The sequence below is a fragment of the Macrobrachium nipponense genome, chromosome 4 (assembly GCF_015104395.2).
Source record: "Macrobrachium nipponense isolate FS-2020 chromosome 4, ASM1510439v2, whole genome shotgun sequence".
NCBI lineage: Eukaryota > Metazoa > Arthropoda > Malacostraca > Decapoda > Palaemonidae > Macrobrachium > Macrobrachium nipponense.
This window is the reverse complement of record NC_061100.1, coordinates 34,213,907-34,240,058: the sequence shown is the minus strand read 5'-3', so window position 1 is coordinate 34,240,058 and position 26,152 is coordinate 34,213,907. Positions and strand designations below refer to the sequence as shown.

The 26,152-nt window shown below is 39.1% G+C and overlaps 1 pseudogene; it reads left to right on the top strand.

Annotated features, from left to right (window-relative positions):
* The window catches only part of LOC135211331 (solute carrier family 25 member 3-like), a 63,415-nt pseudogene extending 46,121 nt beyond the window's left edge, over positions 1-17,294 (top strand).
* Positions 17,295-26,152: the final 8,858 nt, after the last annotated feature.

Genomic DNA, 26,152 nt, shown 5'->3' with positions numbered 1-26,152 from the left:
TGCTTTTCCTCCGTTCTCTCTGGTGAGGTCAGTCCTCAACAAAGTGAGGGCAACCAAGTGTCTGGATCTCACCTTGATCGCCCCCTTCTGGCCACAGAAGGGAGTGGTTTCCCGACCTTCTGGAAGCACTGGTGGAACCCCCCATTCGCCTGCCAGAGAGACCAGATCTTCTCAAACAACCCATTTTCATCGGTTTCCATCAGAGGCTCCACATGCTTCATCTTCATGCCTGGAGACTGTCAGGAGGTTCTCCAAGCACGAAGGGTTCTCCTCCAGAGTGGCACGACAGTTGGCTCTTGCCAGGCGGCAATCAACCAGAGTAAATTATCAGGCTAAATGGTCGGTTTACAGACGTTGGTGTAAGTCTCAAGGACATTCAATTTCTAGACCTTCCTTACCGAAAGTAGCGGAGTTTTTAGTTCATTACATCATGACAGGGCCCGTCACCTTCGTGCATTAAGGGTTATAGGTCTATGCTTTCCTATGTTTTTAAGGCAAGGCTTCCTGAGATCTCTTCATCTTATGTCATTAGAGATTTACTTCGATCTTTTTCCCCTATCTCGATCCAGGCCGCAGTGTTCGCCTCCGACATGGGACGTTAACAAGTCCTTCAAGCCTTAAGGTTCCCTCCGTTTGAGCCTCTGAATTCTGCCAAATTTAGGGACCTCTCTTCTAAGACACTCTTCCTTGTCTCACTGGCTACAGCCAAGAGGGTGGGTGAACTGCAAGCACTCTCTTTTCTGGTTGCCAGATCTGGACAAGACATGATTTTGTCATACCTTCCTGAATTTGTCGCAAAGACTGAATCTTCTGATAATCCCATTCCCAGGTCTTTCGTACTGAAGTTGCCTGGTCGACTTTGTTGGGTAATTTAAATGAGAATTAGTTCTTTGCCCTGTTAGGGGGCGCTCTCATGTTATTTACGCCGCACGAAGGACATTCAGGGTCGTCCCCGTCATCGTTTGTTTTGTTTTCACCCCGAAATGTCAAGAGACTATTTCAAAGAATGGTGTATCCTTTTTTTCTCAGAGATCTGATTGTTAAAACTGGTGGTTCGGCTGCTGGGGAAGACCAGACGCCGAGAGCACACAAGTATTAGAGCAGTTGTTTTACATCAGTAGCTTTTATGAAGAACGTCTCAGTCGCCAAGGTGCTTGAGGCGGCGACTTGGCGTTCTAATTCTGTTTTTGCCTCTTTTTACTTGAGGGATATTTCTCTAGTTTTAGGCGAACCTTCGTTCTTTGGGCCCGTGGTGATGGCAGGACAGGTCGTAGACAGGAGAATTAGGTAGTCTTCCTGTTTTTACGTTTGGTTGCTACCTGTATATTATTCATTAATTTTTGTTTTGTTGTATATATTTTTTGTTTTTGTATTATAACCCATGGCAGTTTTTGACGTAGTTATAATGGGAATTAGGCAGTTTGGTATTTAGGTGTTTTTGATGACAAGGACTGACTGCTTGGCAACTCATGCTGCTTCTATTTTCAGTGTGAAATGGTTCCAGCCACTGGTTGTCGGCACTGGCGACTACGCTTCTCCCAGAGTCGATGCTGACCTAGGACTAGCCACTGGTTCGTTGTCCTGACGACTCCTGCTTCTTCCACTGTCCTGGACAGGGAATTAGTCGATGGATCGTCTGCTGTCTCTGGGTGACTCGCTCACCATCTACTTTTGTCTCACCTGTCTTCTCGGAGTCAGACACTCGTGTGAGATCAGGCGACATTTAGTAGCCCTGAGTTTCTTGTTGACGAAGTCGGTTGCGTTGATACACCCCCGATGATCGTGTAACACGAGACCAGGTTGGACTGTCAGGCATTCGTCCCTTCGGGACTGAATCGCCTTTTTGCTCCGCGCTCCTTTCTCTTGGCACCAGAAAGCTCGAGTTAGGAGTTGCTCATGAGCCGATTCGTTGCTGGCGACTTCGGGTTGTGTTGATACACCCCCAAGGTTTGCTTAGCTTTGAATCGCCCAGACAGTCCAAGACACTCATCCTTTAGGGAAAGAATAGTGCTTGATAGTCTTCAGGGTGCAGCCTTGCTGTCCGCAATTCGTCTGACTGGTCACCTGGTCGGGCACCTGACTTTAGTACAGACGGACTGACTATGCACTTAATCCTTGTCCTGTGCTACCGCAGTTGGTGGCATTATGGTAGGAGACTTTGAGTTGTTAGTATCTTTGACCTTGGGTTGAGTTTTGACTGCCTATGATATATATTTCTTTGTTGTTTTCTCCTATTCTGTCCGAAGGGGAAATTGTATTCAGATTCCCTCCTCCTTTTCAATGTGGTTAATCGGGCTAGATAAATTATTAGGTAATGTTTATTAATATGGAATTTTTATTCTAAAATTAATATTTAATAATACTTACCTGTATATTTATCTAGTCCCACCCATCCTACCCCACGATCTGCCTATCACAACTGATTTGAGGGAAGGTTTTTTCGTATCTGTCAACGACAGTGTTGCCAACTGGCGGACAGAATAGGAGGTAACAGGGTTGCCAATGTGGTAAATTTTGGTGCGGTTTTTGGGGATTTAGGGCTAGATAAATTAACAGGTAAAGTATTATTAATATTAATTTTAGAATAAAAATTCCATATCCTACAGTAATAAGGGGCCTCACTAGGAAAACTGATTGTTTTGATGCAAATACGAAACCTACGCTTCCATGAATAGATGGAGATGGTTGTGCTTGGTGTCTTCAGTGTCACTGAATGGTCTGGAAAAAATCTTATGGAGTTGGCCAATTGCCTGTGACCTGAGCTGGCCTTACTCTTCCATTGTACTTGCAGCTGTGTCTGCTTCAGTGCATTCACAGAGTTAATTCCCATTCTTGTTATACCTGGTGATTGTTTGCATTTGTTCCATCTGTGTCAGGGTTATTGCCCCCCTCCCTCCAGTATATTTATCTTCTAGCAGCAGTGTTTTAGTGCTGTCTGGCAAATCTATTTTGGCCATTGTTTCCAGAAAGGGAAGGGTAGTGTTGTACCTTACGTGAGTAGCACAGATTACATGGCTTATTGCTTATGTACATCATGACCAGTTAGTTGGTGTGTTGCCCATTTGTACTGGTGACAACCCCTTATGATTTTAATGTCTCTTTTAAGAATGTTGCCCAGTATTCTCTTTCGTGAAGGGTAAGAGCCTTGTGTACATTGTGTTTTGTCGTCCGAGATGCTGTGTGGCATCTGTGTGCATGCCTTCACTCCTTTTATTGTGTGTATGGCTAAGGAGGAGTGTCAAGCCTGAGTTTAGGCATTGTTCAGGCAGTGAAGAGCTGTGCCGTAAGTTCATGGATCTCCATTTGGCATGCATTTCCTGCAGGGGAAGGTGTTGGAAAGGTGCCAGTGGTCTCTACTAGATTGGATATTGGAAGAAGGGCAGTTCAGCTTTGAAGAAACCTACTCTTGGCCCCTCTTGCCCTTCTGTTTGTCTTGCTGTCGCCATTTCTTCCTCCAGCAATGCTCCGAAAGGACCTGTAATGGCCCCTCGAACTACTTTGGGCAAGCAGACTGTAGATGATGTGTCCCGAGTTACCTAGAATTCTTAGGATAGGATGCCTAGCCCTACCTTCTGTCCTGTTTAGCGCATGCCTCCACTCCTTTTATTGTGCGTTTACCTAAGGAGGAGGAGCGTGTCAAGCCTGAGTTTAGGCATTCTTCAGGCAGTGGAAAGCTGTGATGTAATTTCATGGATCCCCATTTGGTGTGCATTTCCTGCAGGGGAAAGGTGTTCGAGAGGTGTCAGTGGTCTCTATACTAGAATGGATATTGGAAGAAGGGCAGTTCAGCTTTGAAGAAACCTACTCTTAGCCACCCTTCTTGCCCTTGCTGTCTTGCTGTTTCCATGTCTTCCTCCAGCAATGCTTTGAAAGGACCTATAGTGGCCCATCAACTTCTTTGGGCAAGCAGATGTGTCCTGAGTTTCCTAGATTTCTTGGGACAGGATGTCAGTCCTACCTTCCATTCTGTTTAGCATACATTTGAAGGCACTATATCTTTATCCACCACAACTTGGAGACAGGACAAAGGGATTGACTATTGTGAGACTTTGGGCAGTAAGAGGAGAGCGTGACCCATTCTGTAGCACCTTCCCCCTTGAGTATCAAAGGATGGACAACTTTTGTTAGTAGTCTGTCTACAAGCATTCATTGACAGTAGTATCGGTCGTATTGTTGTTGATGATGTAAGCCTCATGATGAACTTCTCCATCTCGGTGAAGAGAGGTCCTCCTGTAGGACCAAAAGGAAGTGTGATCATCCCTCAGCAGTGGAGAGAGAGAGACATGTTTGAGGGGGAGGACTGTGTCCTGCAGCAGTGGCATAATACATATTAATTGAACCCAACCTTGGCTACAGCATTTGAGCTGACTGGTTGGGTTTCTCCTTTCCATGTCCCTTCAATGAAGGAGGCAATGAGCTTTGCATTATTTTCTTACACCTTTTGAATCTTCTCTGAGGAAAATGGGGTTCTCAAACATGTAACCATGAGAAAATGCTTGCATAATGCTTCACTATCTAAGTGTTACTTATTTTCTTTTAATAAATTTTAACATGTATTATAATGTATCTTCTCCATTGACATCTTTCTTAGATCACATGATTTATGTTGTTAATTTCGTATATTTTGCTTTTTTTTTTTTTTTTTTTTTTTTTTTTTTTTTTTTTTTTGTAGGAAATTTAGTTTCGTACATTTTTTCTCCATACAATCCCATGTATTTTATTACTGCTATTTTGCCTTAATATTGATCATCCTCCTTCATTATCAGGGCATTTTTATTTTTTTTCTTTGTGGCCATACCTTTGACAATAGAAGTACGTACATACATAATGATCAGCATTTCACATGTACTTTATGCTCTCCATTCTAGCTTTTCCAGGAGCTGGTGTATTAGAAAATACTTGGAATCTCAGTATGTATTCTTATAAAAGACATTCAAGTATTTAATACATATTGAAAACCAACCTTGATCAACTATAATTAGTAATGAGTTATTGAAAACCAACCTTGATCAACTATAATTAGTAATGAATTATTGAAAACAACCTTGATCACTATAATTAGTAATGAGTTACCATTGCATATATTGCATATGGGATCACAGTGCATTATTCATCAAATCAGATTGTAAATTTTATAACTTGAGCCATATCCAAAGTTGAAGCAAATTAATGCTCTCTCTCTCTCTCTATATATTTACCTACTTGGATTTGAAAGCATAAGCCATTTGGCAGCTACAGTATTGGCCTTGGATGTGGTACCAGTTGCCAAGTTCATAGGAAGGCTTTGCTTAGTGATCAGAACCCTAGGTCAACATTTTGGTTTATTGAAAGCTAACTTTTGATAGTAGTTACAGTAAAGCTGTAATTTGTTTTATTTAATGGCCTACATGTACTCTTATTTTTTCATTAAATTAATGAATTTTATAATACTCTATAATTTAATTTTCCAGACATCAAAATGTTCCGCAGCTTATGGGAAACCGCGAAAAATTCGCCCTTCAGCCCAGCCATTCGAAGCCCATTGCGATGCCCCCAATAAAGAGCTCGTGAGTGGAGAAGAATTGCTGCTGCTGATGCTGCTGAAGGCAAGTTAATTGTTGGTTACTATAGGATACTGTTCTGTGTTTAGATTTCAATGCAGTTATTATTCTAAGGCAGAATGGTGCTAGTAGGATATCAAGTCCTTATTTTTTTTATTTTTTATTTTTCTCCATGTCTTATTGCATTTGGTATCTCTATGGTGCATTACACTGTGTTCCGTGGTCGTTTACAAATGCAAGAAAAATGTTTCAGATATTTTGCATCGTTGGAAGTCACCGTGCTACACCTGGTTTCCGGGAATGTGTCTGATACAAGTTAAATGGCATTATTTGATAGGAAATTTGATTTATGGAAAAGAAATTTCATTCTTCCTACTTGAACATTTTTATGCATGACACTTACCTGGCAGGTATATATATAGCTGTATTTTCTGAATGTCCGACAATTTAAAAACTTCCGACACACGCAGTGGTCGGCCAGGTGGTTAGTACCCCTTCCCGCCGCTGGGAGGCGGGATCAGGAACCATTCCCATTTTCTATTCATAAATTTTTCTGTCGCCGGTACTGAAAACACCTGTTTTCAGTACCTCCGGACTTAGGATTTTGGAAACTTCATTTGCGCTAAGTATCCTAATTGTCTTTAATTTATTTACTTGGATTGTGGCTAGACATACGCTATCTTAAATTGATTTGAATTTGATTCATTTTGCATAAGATATCTGAATCTAGTTAGGCTAGTTTCAGAGGGTGTTGTCTGCAAAGATAGGGTGTGGCTACCGAAAGCTTCGGTAGTTCCGCACTTGGGGGGCGCAATTAACCCTCTACGCCGATGGACGTATTAAAACGTCGAGTCAAAATGTCTCCCGTATGCCGATTGGACTATCATACGTCGGCTCAAAAAAGTTTTTTTAAAAATTCGCGGAAAAAATCTTATATAGGCCTACCAGCCGAAAACTTTTGTATCACGCGCCTTGGGGAATGCTGGGAGTTCACGGATCAAGGCGTGTTTTGTTTACAATCGCTACGCAGGCGCGCAAGCGCGAATTTCTTTCTTATCGCACTAAAAAGTATCAGTGACACCATCTCAGGAAATTATTTCGTCACTTTGCACTAATTATTGCACCATTTAAAATATCCTTTACATATTATATATATGAAAATGTGCGCAATTTCATGCACAATACAACTAAAAAATACTCATGATTGTAGCCTTTATCAGTTTTTGAAATATTTTCATATAAATAACGATAAGTGCAAAATTTCAACCCTCGGTCAACTTTGACTCTACAGAAATGTCGAGAAACGCAATTGTAAGCTAAAACTCTTACATTATAGTAATATTCAATCATTTGCCTTCATTTTTCAACAAATTGGATGTCTCTAGCACAATATTTCGATTTATGGTGAATTTATGAAAAAACTTTTTCCTTACGTTCGTGCGATAACTCTTCCGATAAATTTTTTCGTGCGATTGTCCTAATGTTTGCACCCTTTTAAATTTGCCGTTACATAAAGTTTTATATATGGAAATGTGCGCAATTTCATGCACAATACAACAAAAAACAACCCATGGTTGTAGCTTTTATCAGTTTTTGAAATATTTTCATATAAATAACGTTTAAGTGCAAAATTTCAACTTTCGATCAACTTTGACTCTACCGAAATGGTCGAAAAACGCAATTTTAAGCTAAAAATCTTATATTCTAGTAATATTCATCATTTAACTTCATTTTGCAACGACTTGGAAGTCTCTAGCACAGATTTCGATTTATGGTGAATTTATGAAAAAAAAAAAACATTACGTTCGCGCGGGTAACTTCCGAAAAAATCAGAATTTTTTTGTGCGATTGTCGAAATGTTTGCACCATTTAAAAATTAGCTGTTACATAAAGTTTTATATATGAAAAATGTGCGTAATTTCATGTAGAATACAACTAAAAATGATTGAAGGTTGTGCTTTTCTCTTTTTTTCTTTTTTTCGAAATATTTGCATATAAACACGATAAATAGAAAAAAACCAGGTTCGGTCAAATTTGACTCTACCGAAATAGTTGAAAAACGCAATTGTAAGCTAAAACTCTTACGGCCTAGTAATATTCTGTCATTTTCTTCATTTTGAACAAATTTGAAGTCTCTAAAACAATATTGTGATTTATGGTGAATTTTTGAAAAAATATATTTACCTTCACTCCGCGCGCCGATTCGCGGCCGCAAGTCTCCGAAATACGTACATGGCATTATCCTAATATTTGCTCCTTTTCATATTAGCCTTTTTTATAGAGTTTCATATATCAAAATGTGTGCAAATTCATGAAGAATACAATAAAAAATAATTGAAGGTTGTAGCTTTTTCCATCTTCGAAATATGTCCATATAAAAAAAATATATATATTACAATTTCGACATTCGGTCAAATTTAACTCGTCCGAAATGATCGAAATCTGCAATTCTAATCTAAAACTCTTACAGTATCGTAATATTCAATCATTTGTCTTAATTTTGAAACAAATTGGAAGTCTCTAGAAACTTATTTAGAAAAATTACGGTGAATTTTTGAAAATAACATTTTTTTACGTACCGCCTCGTTACGAAATTCGTACATCATTTTTGTGATAATATTTTTCCGGTGTTGCTTTTATTGTTTTACAAGTATTATATATCAAAATAATTGCAATTTAGTGTACAATACAACGCAAAAAAAGTAACTGGTTAGCTTGACCGTTTTCTGCACAGCGTGATTTGAATACAATTATGTATGAATTTTTTTTTTTCGCTACCCATATCGATTATTTACATATGATAATGATATTATTTTTATTTCTGATGGTTGCATTCTAAACTTCAGGCAATGACAAAAAAAGGAGCCAAAAATGAACTCTTAATCTTCAAAAGTACGCGCGCTGTAATTTTTTGAAAAAAATTATTTTTTTCACTTCGCGCTCACTCCAAACAGGCCCGGCATACGGGAGACGTTTTTGATTTTTAGGGCTCCGGCGTAAGAGGGTTAATCAGTAAACATGTCTATTTCCATAAGGAAAAGTATGATTCGTATGTACGCAATTAATCAGTAAACGTGTCTAATTCCGCAAGGAAAAAGTTTGTTTAGTATGTACGCAATTAATCAATTACGAAGTCAGGGTAGTGAAACTGCTAACCTTCCGTAGACTTTATTTTGCCTAACGCTGTAGTATGGCCTACGGGTTATGACTATGTCTGCGAGAGGTGATCGCTCTCTTCATTGTTGTGAAGAGTTCTACTTCTGTTTTTGTTACGCCTAACCCGGTAATGTTGCCTTCGGGCCCTAAAACAGTGTCTGTAGAGGTTATTGCCCTTTTGTCTCTTATACTATTTCGATTCGTACTTAGAATCGAAGTGCTTGCTTTAGAGAGCAATAGTGAAGTGGCTAAGTGCAGTGACAGTGCCCCCTTGTGTAGTGGAGGGTGCGTCAGATCGGCCTTGTAACGCCTCTAGGTCTAGACCTCTGTCGAACTCCCAGAACCAGGGAGATGGGCATGTCGAAAGCTGAAGGAGGGTACAGGGAACCCCACCGATCTGGCGTGCCTTCGGCAGTTTCTGATGAAAATCCCCAGACTGCCAAAGTGCGTGCACATGCACGAATCCTGAAGGATTGCTTCTCGTCCTCCGAGGCGTCCTCCCCGCACAAGGGTTGGAGCTCTCGGAAGGACTCGCGCCCTCTAAGAAGCTTTATAGAAGAGGACGCTTCACGTCCCCTCTCCCTCGTTATGTTTCAGTGAGAAGTAAGAAGGCGAAAGTTGCCTGATCAACGTGTACGTCGTTTCCACCGAGAAATATGAAAAAGAAGGCAGTTTCTCTCGCTTGTTTTGACGCCTGTCAGGATGAGCGTGACGCTTCTTTGGCACGGCTTATATGGACGATCGGCGTTGAACAGACGCTCGGATGGACGCCAGGACACGCACCAGTGGACGCCGAGCGTCCTCGCCAGTGGCCGCCGAGCGCGCACCAGGACGCCGAGCGTCCTCGCCAGTGGACGCCGAGCGTCCTCGCCAGTGGACGCCGAGCGCGCACCAGAACACGCCAGGTTTGTCTCCTGGCTGAACGTTTCTGTTGAACTCTTCAAGCTCTTGTTTAAGATTTGAGCCTCAAGAAAGTGAACAGAACTTCGTCTTCGAAACCCAGCAAGACCTCGGGTTTCGTGAATTCAAGAGGTCTCTGTCAATATTTATATTGCTTTTCGCAAAGGTGGATGGAGTTAAGGAAAGCTCAAGGGAAGATCTCGTTTCTCTACCTCAGTCAAGACTTTGAGATAAGACAGTTCCGGGTTATGTAAAGGCTCGACGTCCTGAACGTCAGGATTTTCGGCAACGTTCAGTAGGATTCTTGCAAAGGCACTCATCAAATGGACGCTCTTCAGGAAAGCGCAAGACAGGACTTTCTTTTGACATACTGCCAATAAATTTAAAGCTTTTTAGACCATCTGAAAGGGTTTTTCAGATGATAGATTTGTTAGTTTCTAGTCGAGACTTCCATGCCGAATTGAACATCGTCGTTCTACCTACCGTAAGCCCAGTCTCTTACAGGATTCTTGTCCCTTCCTTGTTTGAGACGGGAATCGAAAAATAAAAGGCTCGACTTCCTGGATTACGTTTTGTCAATTCAGTGACTTTCCCCCATTGACAATATACTATCTGTTTGTCAAGTAAGTGGGTCTCCCCTCTTGACAAATATCTCTCTGTACCGTAATGGGTTAGTTCTCATTGACAAACATCTCATTAACTTGATATTGTGTAAGCGAATAAGGACAAGGTTCGGAAGAGCTCTCATTCCTCATTCGCAGACTCGTACAAGAAATAGACTTGTAGACTACGTCAATGAACGCTTATGTCCAGTATCTTAAGAAGCTTGAGCTGTCTGCTTCGATTCTCTAAGTTTTGTTCATGAAACTTGCCTGTCAGATATGTATGTAGCTGTATTTCCGAATTCAGCTATATATATGTCTGCCAGGTAAGTATGAAAAAAACTTTGTGATATATCATTTTTTGCCTTGCGTTATTTTACTACTGGTTGGTTCAAGTCATATACGCTTGCTGTAGTTACCGCTTCGGAGGGCAATCCGAGAGCTCTATTGGCTATTATTTTAAGGACATTTAATCGTTACTCCCTGCAGCCTTCCGGGAGTTTCCGATTTATCTTTTACCGATGTATGGTAGTGTTCTGATGACACAAACGCATCTATATATTTAGCGTTGTCGGTTGCGCTTAAATATACCAGTTTCAGAGTCGTTTCTTGCTCAAAAAATAACGGACCGATCTCTTCGTAGAATAGGGTAAGCTGGCAACCCAGACATAAAGTTAGAGACGACGTTCGTAAGCTGCTGGCGGCTGCTGTCACGTCTGTGTCTGACTCTGTCCTCCAGTCCATCTGAGCCAGTAACAGATCGTGCGCTGTCATGCGCGGTAGGTTACGTCTCTCTCTCCTGCGGGATTGACTGACTAACCTATCTCTGTGCTAGCGGTTGCGTCTCTCCTGCGGGATTGACTGACTAACTGTTTATCTGTCCTACAATCACGGACTTTAGCCTACGATTGAGGGGATTTCTTACGTGAATGAATAAACGTTGCATTCGTTTTGCTTTACTATGTTCAACAGTTATCTCTTAATCCTTTCGGTTCTCGTTACCGCACGGTATAGAACTGCGAGTCTACCGCAACATTGCACTTTTATATGCTCTCCTGCTTAGGCAACCACAGCCTTATTAGGGAAGTAAGCATACTCGGGGAGGGAATGGATGAGCTTGCTGGGGACCATTTCCTTCCTGAAGAAGTTGTTTCCCCGAATAGACTGCAATGCAGACCACAGTTTTTTACTACCGGAAACTGAAATATTATTCAAGATCTAGGAATGATTCTGTACATCTCTCAGTGCGTCTATCACCTGAGGTGATAGAAAGAAGGTGCCGGACATCTGGGTAGGGTTTCAGATGTCCTGGATCTTAATCTGAAAGAAGTAAAAGCGATTCGGTAGTCCCTCCAGTCCTCGAACGGTTTTTGGGAACCAGTGGTCCAGATCAACTCTGATATTCCACAGCTCTCTCATATCTTAAGAAGTATCTTCTCTCGGTCCCTGTTCGAGTTTACGAGAAAGAGCCTATTATACAACAGGCGTAGAATGTAACGATTATCTAGAGGTTCGTTACAGGATTGCAAAAGTCCGTACGAATCGTCTCTATCGACGGCAGCAACGATAGATTACTAACATGCTAGGTATTTTTAATTAAGTGGTGTTCTTTTTATGGTTGTCTGAGAGGGTTATTTCCTCTTCAGTATGTGAAGTGTAATGTGTGTACGTTAGCTTTGTGTGTGGTTCAGGTGGTCTAACTTATCCTAGCATGAATGCCCTGGTAAGAGAGGGCTAGGGTTTCCTGTCAACAAATTGGTCCCGTCCAGTTGTCAGACCCTTGTTGTTAGCTTTCTCAACAAACAGGTCACATCCTAGTTGAGAGCTACTAAGGTTTAGCAGGCTAAGAGGCAGGACCTACGAAGTCAGCTACCTTAGCAGGTAAGGAACTTAATAAATAATTTTAAAAATTAGTTTTTAATTTTTGAATTATGACGATGTTGCTGTCTGTGACCCACCTCCAAATGTGTCAATCAGCTATATATATACCTGCCAGGTAAGTGTCATGCATAAAAATGATATTGTTATGATACAATAAAGTTTTATGCATACTTACCTGGCAGGTATATATAATTAAATTCCCACCCTCCTCCCCTCAGGAGACAGGGTTCAGAGAAAATCTGAGGAAACGGGAATAGTTCCAAGTACCAGCGCCACGGGAACGTGGGGGAGATCACCTGAACTGCCAGTGGTCTAGCGGTTGCCGAGAGTTTTGAAAAATTCTGCCAGTGCGAACAGACAACAGAAGAATGTTGTTTGACAGATTTGCATCTGTCAAATAACAAAGACCTTCAGATCATTGAGGTCTGTGGAATCTCGATTCTAGCTCACCATCTACTTTTTGTCTCGCCTGTTTTCTCGGAGTCAGACACTCGTGCGAGATCAGGCGACATATAGTAGCCCTGAGTTTCTTATTGACGAAGTCGATTGCGGACGACGTTGGGTTGCGTTAATCACCCCCCCCCCCCCCCCCCCCCCCCCAAGGTTTGCTTAGATTGAATCGCCCAGGCAGTCCAGACACTCATCCTTCAGCGAAGAATAGTGCCTTTTGGTCTTCAGGGTACAGCCTTGCTGTCCTTGATTCGTCTGACTGGTCAACTGGTCGTTCACCTGACTTTAGTACAGACTGTGCATTTCCGGATCGAAGCTTTCAATATGGAACTTAAGACGTAGTCTGAAGTTCTTGATGTCAAAGCATTCGAACCTCTCCTGCCTGTTTAACTTCTTGCTGTGATCAGGAAGGCCTTCTTCTAACCACCCTAGATACGACAAAGAGGGTTGTGATTTTATTTTAAGCCATCGTCACAAGTTTTGGCTTTAGAGAACACAAGGTGGTGTGCTCTCTAAGCCTTTCGTTATGGCCTAAGAATGGAAACCCTTTTGTCCTTGGCCAGGATCTTGGAAGCAAGGATGGCACAAGTTAGTGGGCAGGAGCCAGAGTCCTGTGCCCTGTCAGGTCTCTCAAGTTTATCTACTTAAAATCAAGAAAGTCGAAGTCAGTCGGGCAATCTGCAGTGTTCCGAAAAAGACCAGACTTGCCCATATCGAAGTACACTCTGGTTTTAGGGTTAAGGGATTCTTTCAAAAAATGCTCCTTCATTGTGTTTGCACAAAGATTTGAAATCTTTTTATCTGAATGCTCACGAGGTGAGGTCGCGGCCTCGGAAGCATTTCAACAGAGCATGGCACTCAGCAACATCCTGAGTACCATGTTTTAGCGAAGCAACTCTGGGTTCACTTCACACTCCCTGCGAGATGTGAAGATGGCATGAGATCTGCTGCTCGCTAGGGCCATACGTGTCTGCAGACACAATCTTGGGGGCAAGAAGTACCACTCATCCTATCCTGTAGAAAATGGTTAGGAAGAGCTCTTAATTTAGTTGTTGAGTCGCTGACAACGGCGACTTCTTAACTCTTAAGCCTTAGTTAACACACATTACTTTGGCTAGGTTGGTCAGTGGTGATATATATAATTATATATATATATTTATTTTACTTCTTAGCCCTCATGGTATGGTCCAATATGGTCTAGTCACATTGTGGTCACGCCCCCACCCCGTTGACAGATCATCTGGAGTGCACCAGCTTTATAGGTCTCTACCTCGCTGGCAACTCTAGTAAAGCAGAAGCAGACTTGGGTGACAGTAATCACGAAGTCGGCTATGCTAACAGGTGGAACCCCAAGATGTAAATCATCTGCATGCATTTGTTTCCCAAAATCCTCCTTCTATTCTGTCCCTTCCCACCTCCAACGGTGGGGTCAACTATATATATATATCTGACAGGTAAGCTCATGAGCAAATGATATTGTTATGATACAATAAAGTTTGTTTCATACTTAACTGGCAGATATATATATATTCAAGTACCCACCACCTCCCCTCAGGGGGACAGTGGAATAAAAATTATGAATAGAAAATGGGAATGGTTCCTGATACCCGCCTCCAGCGGCGGGAATGGGTACTAACCACCTGGCCGACCACTGCGTGTGTCGGAAGTTTTTTTAATTCTGTCGGACTTCAGAAAATACAGCTATAATATATACCTGCCAGGTAATATGCATAAAACTTTATTAGTATCATAACAATATCATATTTTGTTAGTAAGACTAAGCACCTCGGTGAAGGTACAGAATATCAAAACCTGAAGCCATTTTTTGCTGGATAGGCTAGCTTAGAGATAAGTACTTGATGTTCACCAGACAGACTGATTTCAGCAATAAATACATTACTGTATGTCCAAAGTATGAATAGCTTGAAGGTATATGAACAAGAATAGATCTTATGGATAAATAACTTGATAATTTTGTCTTAATACTTAAAACAAGGATCATATGGATAAATCACTTCCATACACTAGATGTCAACAGTGTGATCTTACTTCCATTTTTAGTCTAGCAACTGTTACATTATCGTTGATGTAATTTAATGTTATGTTCACACCATTCAGTAAGAAGGTATTACAAAACAGTTACGAAGGCTATTGCATAAAAAAAAAAACAAGAAGAAGCTTGTCTACCTCTCATGGAGGGAGCTAATTTTGCCTAGTGAATGTTAGTTTATTTTTCTTTCATTTATAATAATCAGCATAAATTGATATATCTTATCCATAATTGTTAATCCTAATTATATCAATTTGATAAGTTATTAGATATGATATTATTATGACCACTTATTATGGTTATGTTCATTCACAAAGGTTGTTCCTAATTTTGAATTTCTTGAAATGCCGTGCATTTTGCAGACTGTTTGTATGAAGTATTCAAGATACTTTACAGTAACATGCTTGGGGAAGAAAATACCTTTACAGAACATCCCAAATTTCTCGTTTCTTTCATTTATTGTATACTTTTTTTTTTTTTTTTTTTTTTTTTTTTTTATAGCTGAAGAAAAATGATTGAGGCATTACCCATGGATTTTGGACTTTAACTGCTGTATGAGTGGAAACTAAGTGCTATATAATTATACTTGGAAAGTTTACTTATATAGAAAATAACATTTCTACGATAAATAGCCTTGTTACATCTCCATAACCATTGGCCAAGATTTTAATTTCTATGAGTGCTTGTTTTACTTTCCTAGCACATGAAAAATGCATAAACAACCACTCATAGAACTTAAAATATTGGCCAATGGTTATATAGATGTAACAAGGCTATCTTATAGTAGAAATGTTTATTTCTATATAAGTAACTTTCCAAGTATAATTACGTAGCCATTTAATTTCCACTCATACAGCAGCTTAAGTTCAAAATCCATGGGTAATGCCTCAATTGTTTTTTCTAAGCTATGCACAAAAAAAAAAAAATAAAAGAACTTGTGTAACAATGCTGACAATTTGAAAAAATTGTTTTGTGTTGATTTGTAATTTAAACTGAGATTTATGTGCCTTGATTGATTTTTTTGATAGATGTCACAGTAGTCAGAGGAATTTTTTTCTTAATTTTGTTTTTGCTGTATATTTTATCTGAGAAACCAGTATTACTTGCCAGATTAAACAGTTCTTGTATGTCTCCAGAAGTAAGTTAAAATTATTTTCAAGTCCCAGCTAAGTTGTAAGGGTTATAGAATAAATTGTAATCCAGAAGTTAAACCCAATGAAATATTAAATATGACAAGTGTAATTTCAACTTGTCTCCTGTTTTTCCAGGGGATAGCTGTGAATATGGATCAACCGAGTACTATGTTATGTGTGGGTTTGGTGGTCTTTTGAGTTGTGGTATAACTCATACAGCTGTTGTACCTCTTGATCTAGTCAAGTGCAGAATCCAGGTTGATCCTGCAAAGTATAAGGGAGTTTTCAATGGATTCAAGGTAAAGTTTTTTTTAGTTTCTCTCCTCGTCCTTCCTTTCTTCTTCTGATTATCATTTTAGTATATATGATTATCCTTGGTATTTCTGTTAATTTAGCCTACTGATACGTTTAATCATTCAGTGTAGTGTAATTTGAATGTTCTTTGTATTTGCTTTTACTATTTTGAAATCATTTGTTTGTAAACTTGTCCATTATTTCATGGATGCAAAAATTTAACTTGACAGGTAACTCTTGCTGAAGGTGGTGTTCGTAGCCTCGGCAGAGGCTGGGCTCCTACTGCCATTGGATACTCCATGCAAGGTATCTGCAAGTTCGGCTTTTATGAAGTATTCAAGATACTTTACAGTAAACATGCTTGGAGAAATATACTTACCTTACAGAACATCTCTGTATCTAGCACTTCGCTTCAGCTGAGTTCTTTGCTGATATTGCTCTGTCACCCATGGAAGCTGTGAAGGTATGTTAAAGCAAGTTCCATTTTTATGGTAGAGTGAATGTTGTTTTGCTTTGGATTTTTTATTATTTCAGTTGGATATTTTTTCTTAAAAGATCTATATATACAGTGAAAAGCAATTCCAAAATATTGTGCATGTCATGTTGATTTTAAACATTGGTCTTCTGCAAGTAAAATGATCAAAATAGGTACTACAGTACTTTGACTTGTCACAGTATTAAAATGTTCTGATTTCGTATATTTTAGGTTCGTATCCAGACTATGCCTGGTTTCCCAGCCACCTTGCGAGCTGGTGCTCCCATATTTATGGCCAGGAAGGACTCTGGGGCTTCTACAAGGGTGTTGTACCTCTGTGGTGCAGACAGATTCCATACACAATGATGAAGTTTGCCTGCTTTGAGCGCACTGTGGAGGCCCTGTATCAATATGTCGTTCCCAAGGCCCCGTGATCAGTGTTCAAAATTCAGAAACAGCTTGTGGCGTTTCACATTTGCTGGCAGGTATGTACTATGGATGGCTCTTATTAAGTGATGATAGCCCAACACCTATGGTAAGAAAAATAATACTAATTTAATTTGTATTTGTCAATATGATTTTATTTTTCTTCTGAGTTTGCTCTGTCATTATGATTTTTAATGTTATTTTTTTTGTTTCTAGGTTACATTGCTGGTGGTCGTTCCTGTGGCGATAGTGGTCCACATCCTGGCTGATACTATTGTTTTTTCAAAATTGAACCAGGCTAAGGGATCTTCAGCTGTTGAAGTTTTTGCCAAGGAGTCTTGGATTTTGCCGTTTCTGTATATGGTTATTTCAGTTGGCAAGCTCTAGTAAAAAATTTGATTGCAGTTATTTCTGTTGGCAAGCGCTAGCAAAAGGTTTTAGGTAAAGTAAAACCTAAACCACAGGGATTGCAACAATTTGTATTTTAGTGTAAAGTGAATGGAATGGGCTGATTAGGAATTTAAAGGTTGAACCTTTGGTACAGTACTGGTCAAGATTTTTAGCTTGGTCAATATGATTAAGCCTATTGATACTCGACTTACCAACTCATCCTTTACTGATGTGTCATTTATTAAAATTTTGAAAAAAAAAAAAAAAAAATTTTTTTTTTGGATGTCAAATAATGACTAACCATTATGGTAGTTTTTTATACCAGTTTAATTACCAAGGAGGAAGGTAAACCACCACCATCCCGTCCATAGATGAGGAGTGCTGTCCGTATGAAGTTTACACAGGTAGGCGTTACTTTGAGGTGTTTTGCAGTGTCCCTTTGGCCGCCAATAACACTTTCCAACCCTTCTTAAACAATTCAAGATATTTCTTCCATGTTACCATTCATTAAAACCATCTCTCTTCTTCAAATTTCCCTTTCCAGAGCCTATGAATTCGGAACCTGATAGGTCCCAGCACTAGGGGCCTTTGGCCCCTTGTTTTATTAAATTTTTCCCCATTCCAATTCCCAACCAAACTATCAAGACATTTTGATACTTCTGCTATAGTTTCAGTTTTGGTAAGTGCTTGGAAAAAACACCACCGGAAGTGCTTGTACCTCATGTTAATGAGTTTTTTCTTAAGGATTAATAACGACCAGGTCAATCCAATGAAAAAACCTTGGCTTGAAATGAAAAGGAGTCTAGGTTCAGAATAGTGGAGGAAGAAGGAGCCTCAGTTATTGGTATGGCAAAAGGAAAATGGCAGTGCCACTATAATGTTGGGAATTGGAGGTGGGGGGGGTATAGGACTGCTAGAGCCCTCCTTTGAAAATTCTCAGATAAGGTTGGTGGAAGAAAACAAGAATTTTAGTTTCAAACATTGATAATTGTCAATTTGGTCTTTGTTTGCCAGAGGTTAACAACAGGAAACATCTATAAATGGGAGGTGGCTACAGGAAAACCCACCAAGCAGAAAGGGAGTGATTAGTACCTCAAATTTTGTGGCTCTTGTAAATGAACAAGGGTCCTAAAACACTCTTAAGATTTTTTAGTGTTGCTTTCCGTCTTAATAATGTTCTAAGCAAGGTTTTTGTTAGCTATGAAAAATTAAAAATTGGATTAATAATTTTGCTTGTCCATTTCAAGGTGGAAGAGGAGATTGTAATGTAGGACTAACCTCTAATTGTCTTTGTGGTGTTGTAAGGAAGATGGATGGTGAACGAACTGTTTGGTATTAAATGTAAAAGCATAGATGTGTTTACAAGAGTTAGCTTAAGAGAAAAGAAAGGTTTGATAAACCCTTCTGTTTGGTAGATTTGGTGTGAGAAGAGGTGGAGTATAATTTATATCGTGAGGATACACCAAAACTGGTGGAAGCCATGGAGTTTGAGAGATCTTTTTAGTATAGTAGCTACAGAAATTACTTGAAATGGGGAGGTAAGTGTAAATAAGACGAGACCCCCACAATAAGGCTCTGATTGACCAGGCAAAGAGTCTGTTACTCTCCAGGCACTATAAGGCTTATGGACAGCAAAAAGATTTCTTTCTCTTAGGGCAGCAGAAACAAAGGCTGATTATGATTGAAGTGGAGAGAGGGGAAAACATGTGTGATTACAAAAATGTAAAGGATTGCATCGCTGGAAGTATGATGGGTAAATCTTATGGATGTTGAAATCTTTTAGAGATGTGGTTATGCAGAGGCTGAAAGAACCTTAAGATTGCAAAGATGTAGGATACGTTTTGATATGTGTTGAGAAGGGTTGATGAAATATTGGTCAGGAAAACAAACATATAAAGGAAGAAGACCAGACTGATGCATCTCAGAAGGTCAACCACAGATTTGTGGTAAACTAAACCCTAACCTAATGAGCCGATAAAGGGCAAAAGAAATTGTAATAAAGATTGTATAAGACAGTGGATAAAACTGTCTAACCTTCTTATTAGAAGTATGCATTTTCAGGTGGTTATTGGGTTGCTAGTATTTTAGTACAATTAATCTTTACAGGTTTGGTATTTTGGCTATCAAAGTTTGTTTCCAGATTTGCTGTATTTATTCAGTAAAAATTTATTACCATCTTTGCACCCCGTCTGGAGGGTAGTGTCCATTCAGTGCACCTCATTCAGTGTAATGTTAGAAATTACTCAAGGAGTTCTTTTGAAGTGTCCCCTATGGTCCCTAGCTGCCAACTACTTGCAATCCTTTTTGTTTACCTGTAAACGTCCATTCATATTTTTTCTTCCAATTCTTACTGTCCACCCCTCTCCTAACAATTGTTTTCAATCCAGGGTGCCAACTGCTGCGGGTTTTCCTACTGTAATCACCTTTCAAAACCTTTTAAGGTCAATTTCCGTTTGTCAGCGCTGAATAGCCATAGTTGCCCCTCCAGTGCTTGGCATAATGCCCAAAAATCTGTATAAATCAATTCAAAAGTTACATCTTTGCATTCGATAAGTAAATTTTTAATCATATTTATTAGTTTTTGTCTTTTTTCAGGTAATGTGGCAATGGGATTTGTTCCCCCCCGTATCATTATGATCGGTACCTCTCCACAAGCCCTGCAGTGGTTGCATCTATGATGCTGTCAAAGGTCCACCACTTCGGTTCCCTCCCACGTCCACCAACCCCCTCAGGATGCCAGAATCCCTTTAGATTAAAGCTTGAAGGCAACCAGGCTTAGATTTCCTTCATTCCATTTATACCAGGAGAATTTAAAAATCCAATACTAACTACAGCCAAAAATCTTGACTATTTTGACAGGTTTAGGTAAAGTGATGGAGAGAGGCAAGTGTTTTTAAAAAGGCTTGGGGATCTCCTAAATATGAACAATTTAGTTTAGGTTTGGGGATCTGGAGTCTTTCGACTTAAAGGTAGTTGCATTATTTGAAGTTTAATATGCTTGTGTTAGGCTGTACCATTTACCTCTCAGATAAGTTTTTATCTTTTTTAAACATGTTTTTATTTTTAGATCTTGCACAGTATCAGGAGAACTTCAAATTGAAAACGTCAGGAAAGGACTATATTCGGTTATATTTTTTCTGTAACTATTTTAAGGGGGATGGTGGCAGTAGTACATAGTTGAGACCATTGTTATTAAATTTGAAAATATAATCTAAAAAGAACACTGAACCGTAACCTATACGTTTAATTTTCATTACTAGTAAGCTAATAACAAAGTTTCTGGTTTGATATCATGCATTATTTTTGGTAGGGTTAGTTTAGTGTCGTCTTAGATTTGAAGAGGCTTGTAAGGTAAGTTTTCAGTTTTGAGAGGTATCATTCAATGCTTTTTTTGATATTTTTTTTTTTGTTTTTTAAATGCTGTTTAAATTAACATTTTATACATTGTCCCTAAAACTAAATCCACAGACAAAATTTGAAGATCTGTAGGGAAAATTCGGTAGGTTTGGAAATTGTCAAGCTTGGCATTCACCAGTCTTGTCCAATAATTTTTAGGGTTGCAAAATTAGTAAAGGTGTTTTAGTTTTGTCTTTCAAGAATCAGTATTTTAGGTGGAGGATTATGATAGAAACCGTTAAAACTCGCCAGTTGAAATTATTGAATAAGTGTGATTTTTTTGCCTAGTTCCTATGCAATAGTGTCAATTTTTGTCAATTTCTCATTGAACTTTTTTAAGGTAGGTTTTTCATCCATGCTAGTAACTTCCAATCTACAAATGTAAGGTTACTCCTCTGGCTAAGATATTTAAGAATAATGATAGGCTGCGAAACATAATTTCCAGTAGTCCCGAGATGCTTCCATGGTCAAGCAATCCAAGATGTCTTACTGAATTGATATTCGAACCTGGCCCATATTTTTCAAGATTTATGCCGGTCCTACCACCTGGAGCTAGTATTATCCTAAATGTTAAGACCTCAGATTTGGTTTAGTTCCCCTAAAAAAATACAAAATCTATTAAAAACAATTTTTAAGTTTTGTTAGATTATCGGACGTAGATATGGATGAGGGGCTCATCTTTTTTGTTTAAAATTGATACACCAAGATCTTAGGACATAAACATTTTTAAGAAGAATCAGTGAGGGAAAGAGAAGAATGTCATGTCTGCATCACCCAAAGTTAGTTACGGACTAAAATCAGACTGTTTATACTACTTGCATTTTACCAAGTAACCATGACGAGCTCAAATTCCATGAAATGGGGCGGGCTAAATGAACAGCAGCATTTAGTCCAATAACAGTAGGTCATGACTGAGAATAGAGCTCAGTGAATTTGCATGCCACATATTTTGTCCTACAGGGTTATAGTAGTAGCCATTACTTTGTTCTTTGCATCGTCCCTTCTTCGGTCCACCAGCTGCAGCTCTCTAGTTCCTTTTACTTTAGCCTGCGTTCATATTCTCTTTCCATGTTACTTCCCCATTGTCTTCTAAAGGTACGTCCCTCCACACGGGTCGAACAATGGTCCCGACGGACGAACATTGTTACCCATATCAAACGATGAAGCAGGATATGACGTCATAAGTGTTTGAAAACTATTGGAAGTAGATTCTGGATACAAACTGGTTATCCAGATGGAGGTTGTTTTGCCAATGCTTTTTTACTCTGCTCACAATGGTAAAGACCGGCAGACAATTGTTAATTGGTAAACAAGGGTTGTTTTGGCCAGTCGGAACATTGTTCGGACCGTGGGGACGCACCTTAACAATTGTTTCATAGTGCAACTTCGAGGTTTTCCTCTCTCAATAACCTTTAAGAAACTTCTAACATTGTCACTTTCCCTTGTCAGTGCTGAATGACCTCAGGGAGTAACAGCAGTTTCGACAGCAAAGCACATTTGCCCTGCCACGGTTGGTGTTGCTTTTCAACGAATTCTGGTTTGCTCTCGGCAGAATGCAGATGAAGGGGATCGGGGATCAACTTGTCGAATGTGAAAAAATCTGTTTGAAATACTAAACATATGATAAGGGTGAGACAAAGTTTGGTCCCGTTGCTGAATAACCACTTGTTCCATGCAACGTAAAAAACAACCATTACCAAATAAACAAAAAAGACAGCCATCCGTTCGATGGATCCAAGTCCTAACTGCCAAGAAGGGACGGGAAAAGGGCAGGCACGAAGGAAGGAACAAACCAAACAAACTTAGCTTAAATTTTTTTCTTGTTAACATTATTTCAACAAAAAATTCAAAGCTTAATTTCCTGCCTGATGAAACTAAACACATGAAAAAGAGGGCCTTGGGTTAATGCATTTATTATAAACTTATTTTCAGCATATCAAAGAATTGATAATAGTACGTTAATAAAAAGAACTTGAAAATCTATTGTAGTGACTTCAAGGACTGACATGGCAAATTGGAGTTTGGTGGCGTTTCTTTGGGGTGGACGGTAAAAATCATAAGAAATTTTATTTTGGTTGAATAACCGCCTTGGGTATAAACATAAGATTCAGTGGAATGAAAGAGAAATTTGGAAGATTGCAAAATACGAATATTTATTGAGGAAGAGCGGATAGCAGTTGGTTGATAAGTTAAAATAAACTTTTCACCAAAACACACAGGGACTGACTGATTGAAGACACCAAAAACAAAGGCCTGATTGACTGGCAGACATCAAGCCAGTAAAAGTTACTACTTGCAAAAATTTAAAATCGAGACCAGCTTTACGATATTGGAAAAACTATGATAAAAAACAAGAGATTTACAAGGTTTGCTTAATAGGCATCATTACATATCTAAGGCGGTGGAACTTGAAAAAAGGTTCAGAAGTAAGGGGAGGACAGTGTGTTGTGGCCCCCAAACCAAGGGAATTGAAATAAAAAACTCGGTGGAGAAGGGAGGTGAATAAAATAATTAAACTTTAAAACAACGTATTCAGATCCAGCATCATACCAAATTGGAATTTAAGAGGAAAAACTAACCGAGGCGTGATCAAACCTCCAGCTTGCTCGGGTGTGCATAGCTAGAAAATTGTGAAAAAGCGCGTTTCACCAATAATGGAAAATTTAAATTAATGCTATATTTTTTTCTATGAATTTTTTGCAGCGTTTTAACGTGCATTTTTTTTTATTTTTTTTACTTTTCATTCTAACAAATCACACATCCTTTCATCTAAAATTCCTGGGGTATCTGTAACTCGACCCGAAACCCATTTTCAGACCTTTTTAGGCTCTTCATAAAAATTTTTACTTTTCTAGCTCCCCAACAAGAATAAACAACCGAAAGTAATTAGGTAGGGCTTTACTTCCCGAGTAAGCAAAAAAAGGCAATTCACAAAACATAGGCGAGGCCAATAAAATTTTAAAAATCAAATCGGGGGGGGGGGGGAATGAAAATTGCATGCTTAAATAATTTCATACTTCAAGGTCTAATTTAAAATTTTTATAAGGTAATGACCGAAAGGCCAGATGGAGGTGGTTTGGACCAAATGTAGGCAAAAGCTGGGGAGAATAGTACATGATAGTGTTTCCTGTGGGTCAAACAGTACGTAGTCTGGGAGATCAAGGCCTCAGATGAAGGACTGATGGGCCCTTTCACCCACTATGTCGTACGTAAATGCGGACACGATGTCCGGGACCCTACATGCGACTAGCATTCTTACTATTATCTCTCATGGTACCTTTCACTCTAATGTCCGGTCCGGCATCGCATTACAGCCGACAGGGCCCCAACTGGCCATGTCCGGTTGCTGCCACCCAGACGCGCTTTGCAGGTTGGCCATTGCCTTCAAATAACGTGTCTTCACACGTATGCATTTTTTTCCTGCATTATACGTGCGACTAAGCAGTAGACTTCCACTTGCTTTCCTGGTGATAGGGTGCATTGGGTAGTTGAAAACCATTTGTGGGATTATTAAAAATAGTTGGTTAATGTTCCCGTTGCTGAATAAAATAACCCGTGGTTCCATGCAAACGAAAAACAAAACCCACCATACCTCAATAATTAATAAAACTAAATAGTGTTGGTTTCGTCAAATAAAAAGAAAGAACTACAGGTATGGGATAGCTTCAAGTATAAAACTACTGAGAAATGATTTGTACGTCAAATGATTTGGTTTTTTCAATTAGGTTTACATATACGTTTTTGTGATACTTACATTATTAGAAGGTTTATCGGACAGTTGATTGATACAAAAGAGGAGGCTCCAAAGCTTTTGATTTCGGGGAAAACATATGATTTTTTGAGAAGTTTTCATAGAAAACACTTACGTTTTAAATATTAAGCTTAATGAAAATTAATGAAAGAGAGAAGATGGATTTTGGATTTTTATTCAAAGTAAAACAGAATTTTAGTTTTTTTTGTTATAGATTATATCAGTTTATACTTTTGATAAATAAGAGATGTTTCAGCTAAACACTAGTTTGTTTTCATTTCCCCTCCCTTTTAGTTTCTATATGGAAAAGCAAAATTTGCAAGGAAAAGTCCAATTATTTATTTCCTCTTACTTGATGGTAACTGCCACGTTTTGGTTTGGGCTGGCGAAATATTCATCTATGAAACTGTCGTTATTTCTTTTAAGCAACTGGTCTGTAGACGTGACAAGAGTTCCTCAAAGGTTGTTTTTAGAACTTCTGAAGTAATTGAAAAATTTATCATTATCTCCTCTTCAGCTCCTTCGAAATTGTCGCAATTGCTCCATACAAAGTGCCTTTGTGTATTCAAAGGGGTTTTTTGTACCCAGGTTGAATTCTAGGTTTTCTCTTCTTTTTTATCAAATGTAATAAAGATAAAATAAAGACAATAATTTTCTCCTCCTGTCATCTCGTTACCAATACAGGCTGAGAGCAGACCTGCCAAAACCGTTTTGTCAAAAATTTGGATCACTTTGTAGCGGCAGTCGGAAAACATGATACGATTTGCGACAATTTTGTGTCGCATTTAGATCCGTCACTGCAATCGTATATTGGTCCCGACAAGAATCGCATAGTGTGAAAGGGGGCCCTGAGACGGGATTGGCTGGAACGTGTAAGGATTTGCGGAAGCTAGAGCTGGGTAAACGTGAAGGCTGAAAGGGTCTAGATGTTCACCCAACGCCCTTTTGGCTTGACACGGAGTTGTTTATTCGATGATTGCCAATTAAAATGACAGTTAATTTTGCGTTTTCGTTTTCATTAAAAGAAAATTTTAATTTTAATTTTACTGTGGATTTATTGTGAGTTAATAAGTTACTAATTATTAATATTTCAATTGTAAATTATTATATTTTTTTTTCCGGTTTTATTTCGCAAATGGGACAAAAATTTTAACCTCTAATTGATTGTCCCGCCTTAACGTTCTGGTTTGTTTGAGGGAACCGTTCGTGTTGCCCGATAATTGGAAAAAGCATTGCCATTCCTTATCCTTATTCGTTTATATATATTTAGGTAATCCACTTCCTGTGGCCCCATCCTCCATGAAAACAACATTCGAACTGTCTTAGTTATCTTATTTAAGTTGAATTTGGCATGTTTGGCCAAATGTGGAGGGGGGGGGGGGAGTTTATATAATAAACGCTAGGTTAGTTATTCGGCTTATTTGCGTTAGGCGAAAACCAGCGAGATTTAAGGTAAGCACAAATTTATTTATTTTTGTTAATTTTTAATTCCAGCGCTAAAATAGTCTAACCATTTGTTGCCTTCTTAGAGAAAATTACGTGCTGTGGACCATTTTTGAGACTATCGGTTTTATTAATTTAATTTCACCAACCCCACCCCCCCTATAGTTCGCTTGCTTGTTTTGATCTTTGGAGTTGGACCTGGACAATAGTACCAATGGATTTGCAATCCCAACCAATTTTTGTATAACTCATGATATGTGTTATC